Below are 13,127 nucleotides of genomic sequence, written 5' to 3'. Positions count from 1 at the left end.
CAAAATCTTTGGGAGACGACACATTTTTTAAATTTCGACCAATGATTGAGCTAGAAGATGGACCTGAGTCTTTACTGACTTCTATCTTAAGACATCTTTCCATGACATTGGTTACCCTGATATTTTGGGATACTGGGATTTCAATTTAAAATTAAAAATATTTTTAAAAAATTATCTAGCCTCACCGCTATATTTGTTGAGATAAAGTACATCTATGGGTTTGCATTTTATCGCAGCAGCATGTACAAACACATTGAAAAAGTCATACTTATGTGTGCAATAGGTATTTAGACCACAAATTATGCTTGACATACAAAATAGAGAGAGCATCAAATAGCTCCATATGCCCTAGAGGTCTACAGCCCTGGGACACAGTCTACAGGATAACGGCTATTGAGAATATTGCTATAGCGGTATAGGTTATTTATAGGCAATTGTTATGAGGGGTGGGAAGTGTCTGGCCTGTGAGCCATATAAGGCCCATTAAATAATTTGGTCTGACCCTGCCAACGCATTAGGGGTGAGTTAATTAAATGTTTGACCAAATATATCAGGCTGATTTTTAAGTTGATAATTTTGTATGGCCTGCGAATGATGTTATAAATATCTAAAAGGCCCTTGGGCAGAAAAATGGTTCCTCACCCTTGTATTACGTTGTTACTAGGTTTAGTAAAACAAAGTGCCATTTCTCTGTGTGATTTATTATAGGCACCATGCTTTTATTAAAGTTTAGGTTTCTCAGAATATGAGAATAAATCATTGCATCTCAAAGCGAATAAGGGTCACCAGAATGAAAATAATTGAAAGGCTAAAGCGTATCTTAGCAGAAATTCTCCATATAAAATCAGCTCTAAATAAACATCTGGGGAAATGAATACATTTTATTTCAGGGCTGGAAAAGAGGCAGGCTCAAGAAGATGGAAGGACCTAGTAGTGCTTAGAATGCTTATCTTAAAGGGGACATTTTGGGCAGCATATCTTTAAATTTTTTGAAGCATCAAATAGTGGATTTGTCTTAAAACTACCGTATTTTTCGGACCATAAGACGCACTTTTTCCCCCCCAGAAGTGGGGGGAAAAAATCCCTGCATCTTATGGTCCAAATATAGCCTACACATATACTGTAAAAAAAAAGTTTTTTTACTTGCCCGGCTCTGTGTGGTCTCTGTGTGCTTGCCCGGCTCTAAAATGGTTCTAAATGCTGCTGTTTACTTTACAGGGTTGATTACATGTGTTTATGACTGTGATGTTGGGTTTTAATGCACATAAAATATTTTAGGACACTATTTGTTTCAGAATCTTTTTTTCTTCATTTCCCTTCTCTAAAAACTGGTGCGTCTTATGGTCCGGTGCGTCTTATGGTCCGAAAAATATGGTATGTCTACACAGCAAAAAATAAATAAATAAATAAATAAATAAATAAATAAAGAAGATGGAAGGAATTGAAGTAGGGCACTTGGGGATGTCCCCTGCATGCCTCTGCTGCTAGGATGAGAGGCTGTGTGTGGCTGCAAGGGGGACTCTCTTTACTTATTTCATCTTTCTGATTTCCCTTGGCACATCTTCAGGTTGACAGTGATGACACTGAGAATGTACGTGGGGAGAAGACTCAACACTGATGAGAAGGGACAATGGGCTAAGGAAGCAAGGAGTCTGGAACCTTGACCGCTGCAGGGAGAAGCCTGGTGGGTAGATAGAGATAGGTAGACTTGCACCCCCAACCCAGATGCCTACAATTGTCTGATCTTCGTATGCTTGTTCTGAGAGAATCTTCTTCCCAGGATAATGATTTTATCATTGTAGCAGGAAAGGCTTGTATCTTCTGTCTAGATTCACATTCTTCATCTGCCTTATGGGAACCCCCACTTACTACAGCTTTGTTTCAGGGGTGTTGACTGTGCTCTGCCATGGTCAGATCTTCCTTCTAACCTCTTCAGGACAATTCAGTCAGTAGTGACTTCTGAAGAGGAAGGAGATTCAGGATCCCATCATGCCCCCGGGGATAAAAACAAGTGAACAGCAATTGAGAGAAAAATCACTGTGGTCAGTAACAGAGAGTAATATGTGAAGGAATGGACTGGCTTTCTTGAGAAATGAACACTTCTCTGTCCACCTCTCTGGGTTTTCCTAAAAGCAGAGCTTGAGACAGAGGAAGTTTGTCTTGGGAATGTGGTCCCATGGGGAAGGAGTGATGGAAAAGCAACAGAGACAAAGGAAAACCAGGGTAAGGATGTGTTGTTGAATCAATGGGCATTTAGGACTGGACCCTGAGGAATTTCCTGAGGATCCGTATGATATGTATTTCAGAACATCCATGGGGGATGAAAGCAGGGAACATTTATTTATCACTGCTTATCTGCCACTAGTCAAGAGTGGCCTCAGGGGTTAACTCTTCTGCGTTTTGAGCTGTCCATGTGGGAATGCTGTGCCATGGCTTAATAGCACAGAAGCCATAACCCAGAAAGTGAGAGGACGAGGTGCAGACTGAAGACAGACACTGCCAGGCTGCTTGTGCATGAAGATGATTAAAGCCTGTGCAGAACTTGTCACTTCTTTGGTGGCTGGAGGAAGAGTTTGGGCTGCAGGTACATGGAGTGGTACATCTACAATTTCAATGAAACCACATTCAGATTCCAGACTGTGTCTATGGTCTTGTTGTTTCTAATTCATTGTAAGGGATAAAGAGGCAGAAACTGTGATCCTGGCCTTTTTCAGTCCCGGATTTCAGTCAGGGCTCTGTCATTTAGGACTTTTGTTCATCTGAGCAAGCTACTGAACTTTTTTGAGCCTTAGTTTATTTAGCTGTAAAATTAATACAGTGTGTACCTCATCCTGCTGTTGTAAGGATGAACCAAGATAATGTATATAAAGTTCTGAGCACACTGCCTGGCACATGGCAAAAGCTAAGCACATGGTAGCTTGTATTGTTTATTGTGATTCTGACATCACAACAGGAGTAGTTGTGAGGCTTCAGGCAGCCTCGAAAGGAAGTTATCAGGCACTAGGGCTGGAAAGAGGATGAACCACGCAGGCCCCTAGTAGGAACGCAAGGCGGCAGATGGTGTGTCTATTTTCCAACAAGTCAGGTTGCAGGCTCTGGGGTGGGGCTGGCCAAACTCTGACAAGGTGTCAGGACTTCCATTAAAGGAGTTGAGGTCCCAGAAGGGACAGCAGAGCGTTATGGAGGGAACAGGAGCAGTTATGAGACTTGGGGGATTGCAGACGGGTTCAGAGAAAGCTGAGACAGCATAGGGAGCACAGGGAGATTCCAGGCTGCCTCCACCTCCACTCAGGCTTAGAGCAACCAGACTGATCTCACTCCCTGCACTGGGTCCTGTTGAGTGCACTGCTTGCCTGTACATTTGTGTGATCATGGGTTCAGATATGGGCAGGCATGGCCTACAAGTCAGTATATGGGTCCCTGGGCTAGGACTGGAGATGACAAGCCAGAGACTCGCCTCTCAGCTCAGCTGCCACTGAACAGGTGCCCTCCCTCACAGAGGGGCTGGCACATAACCTCTGACCCCGGTCTCCTTCTCAAATAGTCTGCCAGTTGGTCCTCAGATCACTGGCTAACCAGGCCTCCAGGCCTCAGCTGACTGGGTGACTGTCCTGCCATTGACACTTAACCCTTTGAGGCCCAGACCAAACTCTCAGCCAGTCCTGAGCTCACTGACCCAGGACAACATAAACATTCCAGATATTCCAAACTATGGAATCAGATCCTCTATTAATTTCATTTTTTGGAAAAGAGCCATATTTATTATAACAGAACAGGATTTTTGTCACATCATGTATCGCAAGGTAACAACATGACCAAACTCGTCCCTACAAACTTTCCATCTTAATCAATTTAACATCAACACCCTTTTATATATTATTCGAAGAATTATCTCATATTCTCCAGGTTTTCATGGGGGAAAACACACTGTATTGATGTTTTTGATTAAAGCAAAGATGTTGGAAACAAATTTAAATTAGGCTTGTGGCTTTATATGTTTCTGCTACAAGCTGCCTCAGATCCTTTCTGAAACAAGGTGAGAGAGATAAATTATCCATCTCAGTACTCCTACCACCCAGGACAGTGTAGTTGGTTACGTGTAAGAACTGGTAGGTTAGCATCCTTTTATTTTCCTGCAAAGGAAAAAAAATTCCAATTGAATGATGCTCTGAAAATAGTGTGAGGGACTTGTTTAGAAAGTTGAGGTGACAACTGAAAGTCAAGACTACACTTGCTCATGTGTTTCCTAGGAAAAAATCTCCAATTGAAAGAGACTTGGGTGCTGCTGTTATTTCTTCAGATGTAATACACAAAGATAGAAAAGATGGTTTTTCTTGAAGAAGTATGAGATGCAAATTGAAGAAAAATGAGTATAAAAAGTGATTTTTCCCCTTTCTATAGAGTTTCTCTTAAGTTTTTGCATTTTATTTTGCAGCGATTTGATGTTGACATCTTTAGCTGTGTGCTTGAACACACCTCTCTCCACAGCACGTGGTGCCATCACAGCGGTGTGTCTGCAGGAGACAGAGTCTGGCATCCACCCCTGCGCTTTCACGTCCCTTCCTCAGCACCTGTGCGCCTCCTGGGCTCCCTCCTGGCACAGTCAGACTTACCACTGCTCTCCCTGCTCTCCTTGTTCCCCTTCTCAATTCCCAGCAGAAACCTACCTGTTCACCATCTTCTAAGATCGGTCACGGATTACAGAGTTCCTGAGTAGCCTGGGTCTCTAAGATGGCTTGCCCATGGAGCGAGGAGGAGAATTAAGATGATCAGGTTGCTGAAATCAAGTGAATCTTGTATAAGAACGGGCACTTACCCATCATGCATTCTTCTAGCAGTGTTAGCTCTTGAACACTGTGATCAAAATCAGACATAGCCGAGTCTTCTAAGTGATGAGTAAAATAGCTCTCACAGAACCCACATAACTTTCTTTCTTTGATTACATTTAGGAAACAATTACTGAGTATTTTCTACCTGCCAGACACTGTCCTGGGTGGTAGGAATACTGAGATGAATAATTTATCTCTCTCGCCTTGTTCCCGAAAGGATCTGAGGCAGCTTGTAGCAGAAACATCTAAAATAAAATGGCCAGAGATAGGTTTTTAATATTCTGCAGCAAGGAGAACATAAATTAAAATAGGTAGCGTCCAAGGGGGAAAGGAGGACATGGATACACAGCCAATGGCGGCCTTTTCTTGAGCTGTGAATTTGACCGTAGTGCTTTAGGGAACAGGAAACATCTCCCAGTGTGGAAATGGAGAAACTGTATAGTCACTCAGGGGGCAAAGAGGAATAGAACATAACCCAGCAGATCCACAGCAAACATCTGTAAAACAAAGCTGTAGTCTGAGGGTCTGCATAAAGTGCCAAGGGAATAGAGATAGGGGAGCAATTTCTTTGGCTGATGAGAAGTAGGTGCGGCATGAACAATGCCTCCGAGAAGTGGACGAGGAGAAGGGCAGGTGAGGCAGGGGAAGAGCCCAGCCACTCCAGATCAGCAGCCCCCGGCCATGCGTGCATAAAGGTTACTAAAGGTCCTTACTGAAAGACTGACTCAGTAAGACTGGGAGTTTTCATAAGCATCCCTTGAGCTAACTCTGGCAGGCAAGGACCATGTGTTGAGAAACACTGGAATAGATTCTCGAATATGTGGAGCATTGAAAGCCAGACCCTGTTTCCCAAGCAAAGACCGATTGTTTTGAGTCTGCCCTCTTGCTATCGGGGTGTTTGTGAGCAGCAAGCCTGTGGCCCCGGCCATTACTTCACTTACGGTATACAAGCCGTGGGGCACAGTCCCAAGACAAAGTCAAGCAAATAACGGTTGACTGGGATTCACTGGTCAAACCTGTGGTAAGGAGACTAGTGGCCCTCCCAAAGATGTCTATGTTTAGGACTTTGACATATGAACTTGGGGCAGAAGGGACACAATTCAACCCATTGCAAGGAACTGTGCAGATATGATTAAAGTTAGGATCCATGAGATGGGAAAATTATCCTGAATTATCTCGTTGGGCCCAGTCTAATTGCATGTCCTATAAAGTGGAGAACCTTTCTGCCCTGGCTGGTGTGGCTCAATGGTTTGAGTGTGGGGCCGTGGACCAGTCTCGGATTCCATTCCCCGCCAAGGGCATATATCTGAGTTGCAGGTTCGTTCCCTGGTCCAGTTGTTGGGGAAGAGGGGGAGGGAGGGGGAGTGGGAGGCAACCAATCATGTGACTCTCTTGCATGGGTGTTTCCCCTCCTCCCTCCCTTCCACTCCCTCTAAAAAATCAGTGGGGAAAAAAATCCTCAGAAGAGGATTACCAAAACGAAGTGGAGAGACCTTCCCTTGTGGCCAGTGAGAGAGTGGTGACGGCGGCAGAGGGATTGAGAAGGGCAGGATCACTGGCTTTGAGCATGGAGGAAGGTGCTACAGACAAGAACACCCCGGCAGCCTCAACAGGCCAAGGAACAGATTCCCCCCAGAAAGGCCCTGCTGATTCCTTAAGCTCAGCCCAGTGAGACCTATCAGATTTCTTAACGACGACGGAACAGTAAGACAACAAAACATTTGTGTTGTTTTAAGCTGCTACGTTTGCAGTAATTTGTTATCTCAGTAATAGGACACTAGCACCGCCCCTCCCACTACAGCCTCTCGGTTCACCAAGCAATCTCCCTTTTCCTCCTAAATCATGCCTTTCTCCCGGAGTCACTCTCCACAGCACCTCCCCTGCCCCCGCCACAGCTGCCAATCAAAGCCAGGTTGCATAGCCTGGCTGATCCCCCCACCCCCAATCCTCCCAGCACCTGGCCAGCCCGTGGCCCACGCTACCAGTCCTGCACCCACTCCAGGATGAGACCCTCCTCCCTGGGCAGAGCTGCCTGGAGCAGGATGGACATGGGAGCCACGGGGAGAAGCGGGCTCTCTGATTATGAGCGAAGAGACACTGGGACCAGGGGTTGGGAGCGGACTCCCGGGAGCGGACAGAAGTCTGGAGAGCAGGGCCTTGGGTCAGAGCCTTTGGGATTCTGAGGACTGTGCCGTGCTTCCTTATGCTGTTGGCAGTGAGGTTGCAGGACTTACCGGTGAGCCTGAGCATGTGTTTGCCGACTCAGAAAGTCTGGGCAGTGCTGTGCTGTGGGGAGAAGGAGGGAAGGAAGGTGCAGAAGAGACTCAGGCCGCCGCTCTGGCTAAGACAAGCCTCAGAGGAGTTTCTGGGCCCTTGGCTACAATGAAACAGGGTCAAGTGATTGGTTATTTTCTATTAAAAACTAAAATAAAACTAGTCACTGTGGGAGGCCTTGTTTTCTTCTAGAATCGTTGCAGGTGGATTTCCTATCGTGGACACACTTTGTCTCCTGGCACCCACGACTGACTGCTGACTGTGCGCCGGCCCTGCTCTGCTCCGGTTTTACACTGTTCGGCTCTGCTTGGCGTTTGAAAGCTGGGAAGACCTAGATTGGAAGCGCCCGGGGGATGGGATCCTCTCCGGTGTCAGGATGCAAACACACTGCTCCCTGCTTTCACAAGGCTCCTGTCTCTTCTCTGTATCTACCCCATCAGGAACTGCTGCAGATAAAAGCAAATGTCTTAGAAGGGCGAGTGTGACATCTGGTTCGCTATCGGGACTCAATCTCTACCTGCCAGGCAAGACTGTAAGGCAATCTGGAACCAGTTACGAGGCAGACCTGTTTCATTTTCAAAACCCTATCACCGGACGTACCTTTCTATTTATTGCCTGTCTTGAACTAGTTTTTTTTTTTTTAGTATCGAGCTGCTACGAATGAAACACAGTTGCCCTGAGTTTTGAGGTGAATTGTGAGAAAGGAGTTTGGAAGAAGGCTGAAAGGGCTTCAAGAGCCCTTCCTTCCTTTGGGCGCTGAGGCGGAGACATTATCCCAGAAGCCACACCCCAGCTCGTAGGGAGAGGAAGCAGCGGGCACCGGGAGCTGGTTCTACCAGGTGGCAAACGGAACACTGCACTGGCTGCAGCATGGAGTCCCAGGCCCGTCGGCTGCTGTCCAGTGTGTCGAGGGCTCTCGGATGGAAGAGGCTGGAGAGCGGGCCTGGGCTGGGGGTACCTGTCAGCTGTGCCTTTCCAGGTGCTGCTGTCTTTCCAGACAATATTCGATGTATGAAACCTGGAGATGCCAGACCGCAGGCGACTCCATACATCCTGGACGCACGCACAGAGGGCTGGGAGCGGCAGGCCCGTGACCCGGGGTTAACATCTGTACAGTAGCATTGCGTTTTCTTACACACCTTCATGTGTATTACTCAGCAATGCTCTCCGCAGGCCCCACGGACACACCGCCATCTCCCCGCGCCTAGAGATGAGGCCACGAAGGCTCAACGGGCTGCCTGACTTCAGTGAGTTGGGAGGTGGCTGGCAGAACCAACAGTTCATCTGACGCTAACCCAGGGGTCAAAACCTCGGATGCCGAAGGGACCAGAGGAGTAGCCGAAGGGATACGGTGGCCTGGAGAGGACCCGTGCCGTCCACAGGCGCAGCTGTGACCCAGCAAAGGCAGGCGCTGCCAACCAAGAGTGCATCCCAAATCACTGGTCTTCTGATTTTCACTCCACTTGCAGATTTGTGTGTAACACCGCAACTTACTCAAAACAACTCGTTAAACACTAAAAAAGCAAAGAAACAGAAAAGCTTTTGGGCCCTAAGCCATGTGTCTGAAGGACCGTCCTGTGTTCCTGCTGCCTTGCCACTTCTGCTGGTGGTTCTCTTCTCAGTATGGAGCCCCTCTCTCTCTCTCTCTCTCTCTCTCTCTCTTTTTTTTTTTAATTGTATTTATTTTATTGAGTTTTTACATTGAGGATGAGAGAGGGACAGAAAGTCAGAAACATCGAAGAGAGAGAGTCATCAATCAGCTGCCTCCTGGACACCCCCCACTGGGGATGTGCCGGCAACCAAGGTACATGCCCTTGACCGGAACCGAACCCGGGACCCTTCAGTCTGAAAGCCGACACTCTATCCACTGAGCCAAACCGGTTTCAGCAGGAGCCCCTCCCGAGCCCGGGCTCAGGGCTGAGTGGCGGGGCCAGGCCCGGCCCTCTCTGAAAGAGACCACCCCGCTGTGCAGGATTTCTTAACTCACATCCACAAAGTCTGCGTAGATTCAGTTTCTATTCCTGGTAGCAGGCAGCTGTTAGGATTTTTTTTTTTTTTTAAATACCACACGCTTGCACGACCATATGTATGTAATTAATGCCACTGACTGTACAATTAAAAATGGTTAACATGGTAGATTTTATATGTAGATTTTACCACAATATATGAAAAGGTCATGCTGTAAAAGAAAAGCCCAAACCAACATATAATGTTTTTCCTTAACAGAGATAAAGTCTAAACGAGAAGAAGGAACTTTCTGCTGTCAAATCCTTCACCTCAACAAACATGGGAGCTCCTGCTGTGTGTCCAGCACCATCCTCGGGGCGGGGAGTGTGAAGCGGAGGGAAAGGGGTTGTCTTCAAAGGGAACGTGTGCCTGGAGATGAGAAACGCGGTTAAGGACAGCAGCCATTTATGGGATGCTAACTCCATGCGGGCCCCTTAGTCCGTACCTTACGTGCACTGTCCATTTCATTTGAGCCTCACAAGCTACCCTTTGGGGCAGATGCTATTGTCAACCTCGTTTTACAGAAGAGGCGGAAAGGGCTCAGAGAGGTTCCCTTGCTTGCCCTAGGTCACACAGCACTAGTGATTGGAGAAGCCAGGTTTTGCACCCAGGTGCACTGCATTCCAGACCCCAGAGCCAGAGATTCCAAGGGCCCTGGTAGACCCAGCCAGCAGTGGGGCTCGGGAGCAGGCACAGCGAGGAGACTGAGCAAGAGGAGATCAGGGTCAAGGTGAAGGTGCAGGAGCCCCCGTGCAGTGAGCGTGCCAGGTGTCTCCTGCGCCAAGCACAGGGCAGTTTCACAGGTGACAGTTTCAGTTCATTCGGGCTGCTGTAACAAATACCACGGACTGGGCGGCTTGGAAACAGAAATTAATTGCTCACCTCTGAAGGCTGGATGTCCGAGTTCAGGGTGAAAGTCCTCCTCAGGCTACAGATTCTTGTTGTGTCCTTGGCAGAAGGGCACAAGCTCTGTGATAGAGCTTTTTTTTTTTTTTTAATATATTTTTATTGATTTTGTACAGAGAAGAAGGGAAAGAGATAGAGAGCTAGAAAGATCGATGAGAGAGAGTCATCGATCAGCTGCCTCTTGCACACCCCCCACTGGGGATATGCCCGCAACCAAGGCACATGCCCTTGACCGGAATCAAACCCGGGACCCTTCAGTCCCCAAGCCGATGCTCTATCCATTGAGCCAAAACAGTCCCGGCTGTGATAGAACTTTTATAGAGCTTTTATAGTGCTCTCTGTCCAGGGCACTTTTATAAGAGCACTAATCTAGAATAATAAAAGGGCAATATGCTAATTAGACCAGACTTCCTTCCAAACATCCTTCCGGACGAAGCCGGGGCTGTGAGAGAAGCCTGATCCCCAGTGCCAGAAGGAAGCCAGTGCTGGCAGCCGGGGGAAGGAAAGCCTACTCTTGAGTGAATTTCGTACATTGGGCCTCCGGTCTTTAATAAGAGCACTGCTCCCATTCATGAGGTTGCTCCCTTCATGACCTAACCACCTTCTAAAGGCCCCACCCACTAATACCATCACCTTGGGGGTAGGATTTCAGCCTATGAATTGGAGGGGAAGGTGGGGGCAAACATTCAGTCCACAGCAGTCATTAATGCTGATACCTGAGGATGAGAGATGGACAAGAGGGGAAATACATCCTGGTCATGCAGAGCAGGTCAACACAGGGCAGGGGAGAGGGGCTGTCTGTGTCACTGAGCCCGCAGTGCCCAGCGTTGTGGCACAGTGGAGGGTGACTCACACAACATGGGTGCACATCCGAGGGGGATGGCAGCTGTGGCAAGGCCTGGGTGCCTTCACGGGGCCCGTGGCCCTCAGCAACCTCAGCAGCAGGCACCTCTTGTGGACCAGGACCAGAGAAAAATGTCAGGTGCCAGCTGGCGGCGGAGCGGGCTCACGTTGAAGACTCTTGAAATAGCAGGAAGATTGGTTTCCAAGGGCAACTGGAGTTTGTGCCAATAAGCACAGAGCAGAGTCTAAGAAATGTAAGTGGATTCAACTGATGTGGCAATTTTTTATGCAGATGAACTGAACGGAACTGAAGGTGCTGGGGATTGACACTCAGGCCGAGGGGCCTGGGGCACAGGTCACTCATTCATTCATTCATTCATTGACAAACATTGATTGACTAACGCCATGCCCTGTTGTAGGTATTGGGGATAGAGCAGTGAACAAGACAGGCGAGGTCTCCATCCTCATGGAGCTTATATTCTAGGTGCAGTTTATCTGTCTAGATAATACACAAACAAATCAAAGGCACGCGAGACAATTTCAGAAAGTATTTGGAGAAAATGGGGCAGGAGCACAGAGTGTGATAGCGGTTTGACAGTGTAGACGGAATAGTCTGGGGAGGCTCCTCTGGGGATGTGACTTTCCAGCTGCCACCTAAATGGAAAGATGGGGTTGGGCACGAGCTGGAGGGCAGAAGGCAGAGGGAACAGCAAAGGCCCCGAGGCGGGTGTGAGCTTGGTTTCCCACAGCTTTGAGCCCATCTGTGTGACGACAGGAGGAAAGTCAGTGCACTCGGAGGGGAAAGGCTGGAGAAGGAGGGTAAGGCTTGGGGCTGGAGTGGGCCCAGATCATATTGGAGCTTGCAGGCTCCAGGTGACAAATGCACATGTATTGGGGATCTAGGAGCAGCCCCACACTGCCTCCAGGACCAGCTAGGAAAAGGCCAGGAAACGCTAGCTGGCCCACAGGGTGAACTCCTATGAAATTAGTTGGCCGTCCCGGGTGCTGTGTCCTAATGAACCAGGAAAACGGGAACTTGGTAGAGGGTGTGGTCACATCAGGTGCTTTGATGCAGAGCAGAAGATAGCTGTGGAACCCCATGAGGGAGATGCCAAGTCAGCTACAGCAGCGGGGGTGGGGGGTGGGGTGGGAGGTATGGGAGTGGGGGGCGTAACAGGAAAAGATCTCTGAGGAGGAGTGTGGTCTATAGGAGTTGGACAGTTTCAAGGCCTCTGTGAGTCTCAGGACTCACTGGAGAATTGAAGCCAAAGCCTTGGCAGGCTGAAGGGGAGCTGTAGGGGAGGGAGGGTTTTCGGGGAATGTGATGGCGGAGGTCACGGGAACCAAGCTGGATCTCAGGGCTGATTAAGGTGCCACCTACCAAAGGGATGATGCTAGTCTCCAGGCCGTCTCCACCTCTAATGGAGGCCAGGAGGGCATCTATAACAGCGTTTATGATGGGGTTCTTGCTGTCTCAGTTTTGGTTGAGACGTGAGTATAATAGATGATACATTCCAAAGGAGCCACTGTGCAGAGATTTCAAAGTGGTATCAAGGACGACTCTTAAATTCCTTAACCACTAGAGAAGGAAAGGGGATTTGCAGATAGAGCTTTTAAAATGAGCCCTTCTCTCCCAGAGTTGGTGGAAGGGTCCCTGGCTACTCTGTGCTTCAAACCTAGAGAGAGACTCTACGCAGAATACTCGGAGAGCTAGGTAAGTGCTTCCTGAACACTGCACTGGGGCCTGACTTCTGCCTGGAGGATCTAACAGGCGGGAAACGGGCTGGCTGCCTGCCCTGGAAGCAGGAATAATGAAGTGGATGCTGCTTTGTGCAATTAGTAGGGACAAGCTGGCGTTAGTGTGTGTTTCCAGATGTTCAGGAAAAGAGAAAACAAGAAGGGTTTTTTGTTTGTTTGTTTTGTGTTGTTAATCCTCATGTGAGGATATATATATTTCCCATTGATTTTTAGAGAGAGTGAAGGAAGGAAGAGAGTAGTCATTTGTTGTTTTTCAAGGAAACAGCAGGTGTTGGTGAAAACAGCAAAGGTTAGTAAATATTTCCCAAAGTAAATATTTGTATTTTTTTCTTATTATAAAAATAACACATACCAACCCAGATTCAAACAGATCACAAGTACATATTAGCACAGAATGAATTTCCACTTTCTATTTCCCATATGAATCTTGAAGGCCTTTTCCATTCTTAACAATTTACTCTCCAGGATCACATTCTGCCTTGTGACCAGCAGGTGGCAGCCCACCACTGT

The 13,127-nt window shown here is 47.8% G+C and overlaps 1 long non-coding RNA gene across 1 annotated transcript; it reads right to left on the bottom strand.

The window, feature by feature from the left end:
- Positions 1 to 445: 445 nt before the first annotated feature.
- Positions 446 to 12,546, bottom strand: LOC123652791. The gene is made up of 3 exons (XR_006742282.1): positions 12,536 to 12,546; positions 4,610 to 4,620; positions 446 to 637 (listed from the first exon to the last, which is right to left on the bottom strand). It is a non-coding gene; the product is annotated as an uncharacterized LOC123652791 (long non-coding RNA).
- Between the last annotated feature and the right edge of the window lie 581 nt (positions 12,547 to 13,127).

The sequence above is a fragment of the Pipistrellus kuhlii genome, unplaced genomic scaffold (genome assembly GCF_014108245.1).
Source record: "Pipistrellus kuhlii isolate mPipKuh1 unplaced genomic scaffold, mPipKuh1.p scaffold_m20_p_2, whole genome shotgun sequence".
Classification (NCBI taxonomy): domain Eukaryota; kingdom Metazoa; phylum Chordata; class Mammalia; order Chiroptera; family Vespertilionidae; genus Pipistrellus; species Pipistrellus kuhlii.
This window is presented reverse-complemented; position numbering and strand designations above follow the sequence as displayed.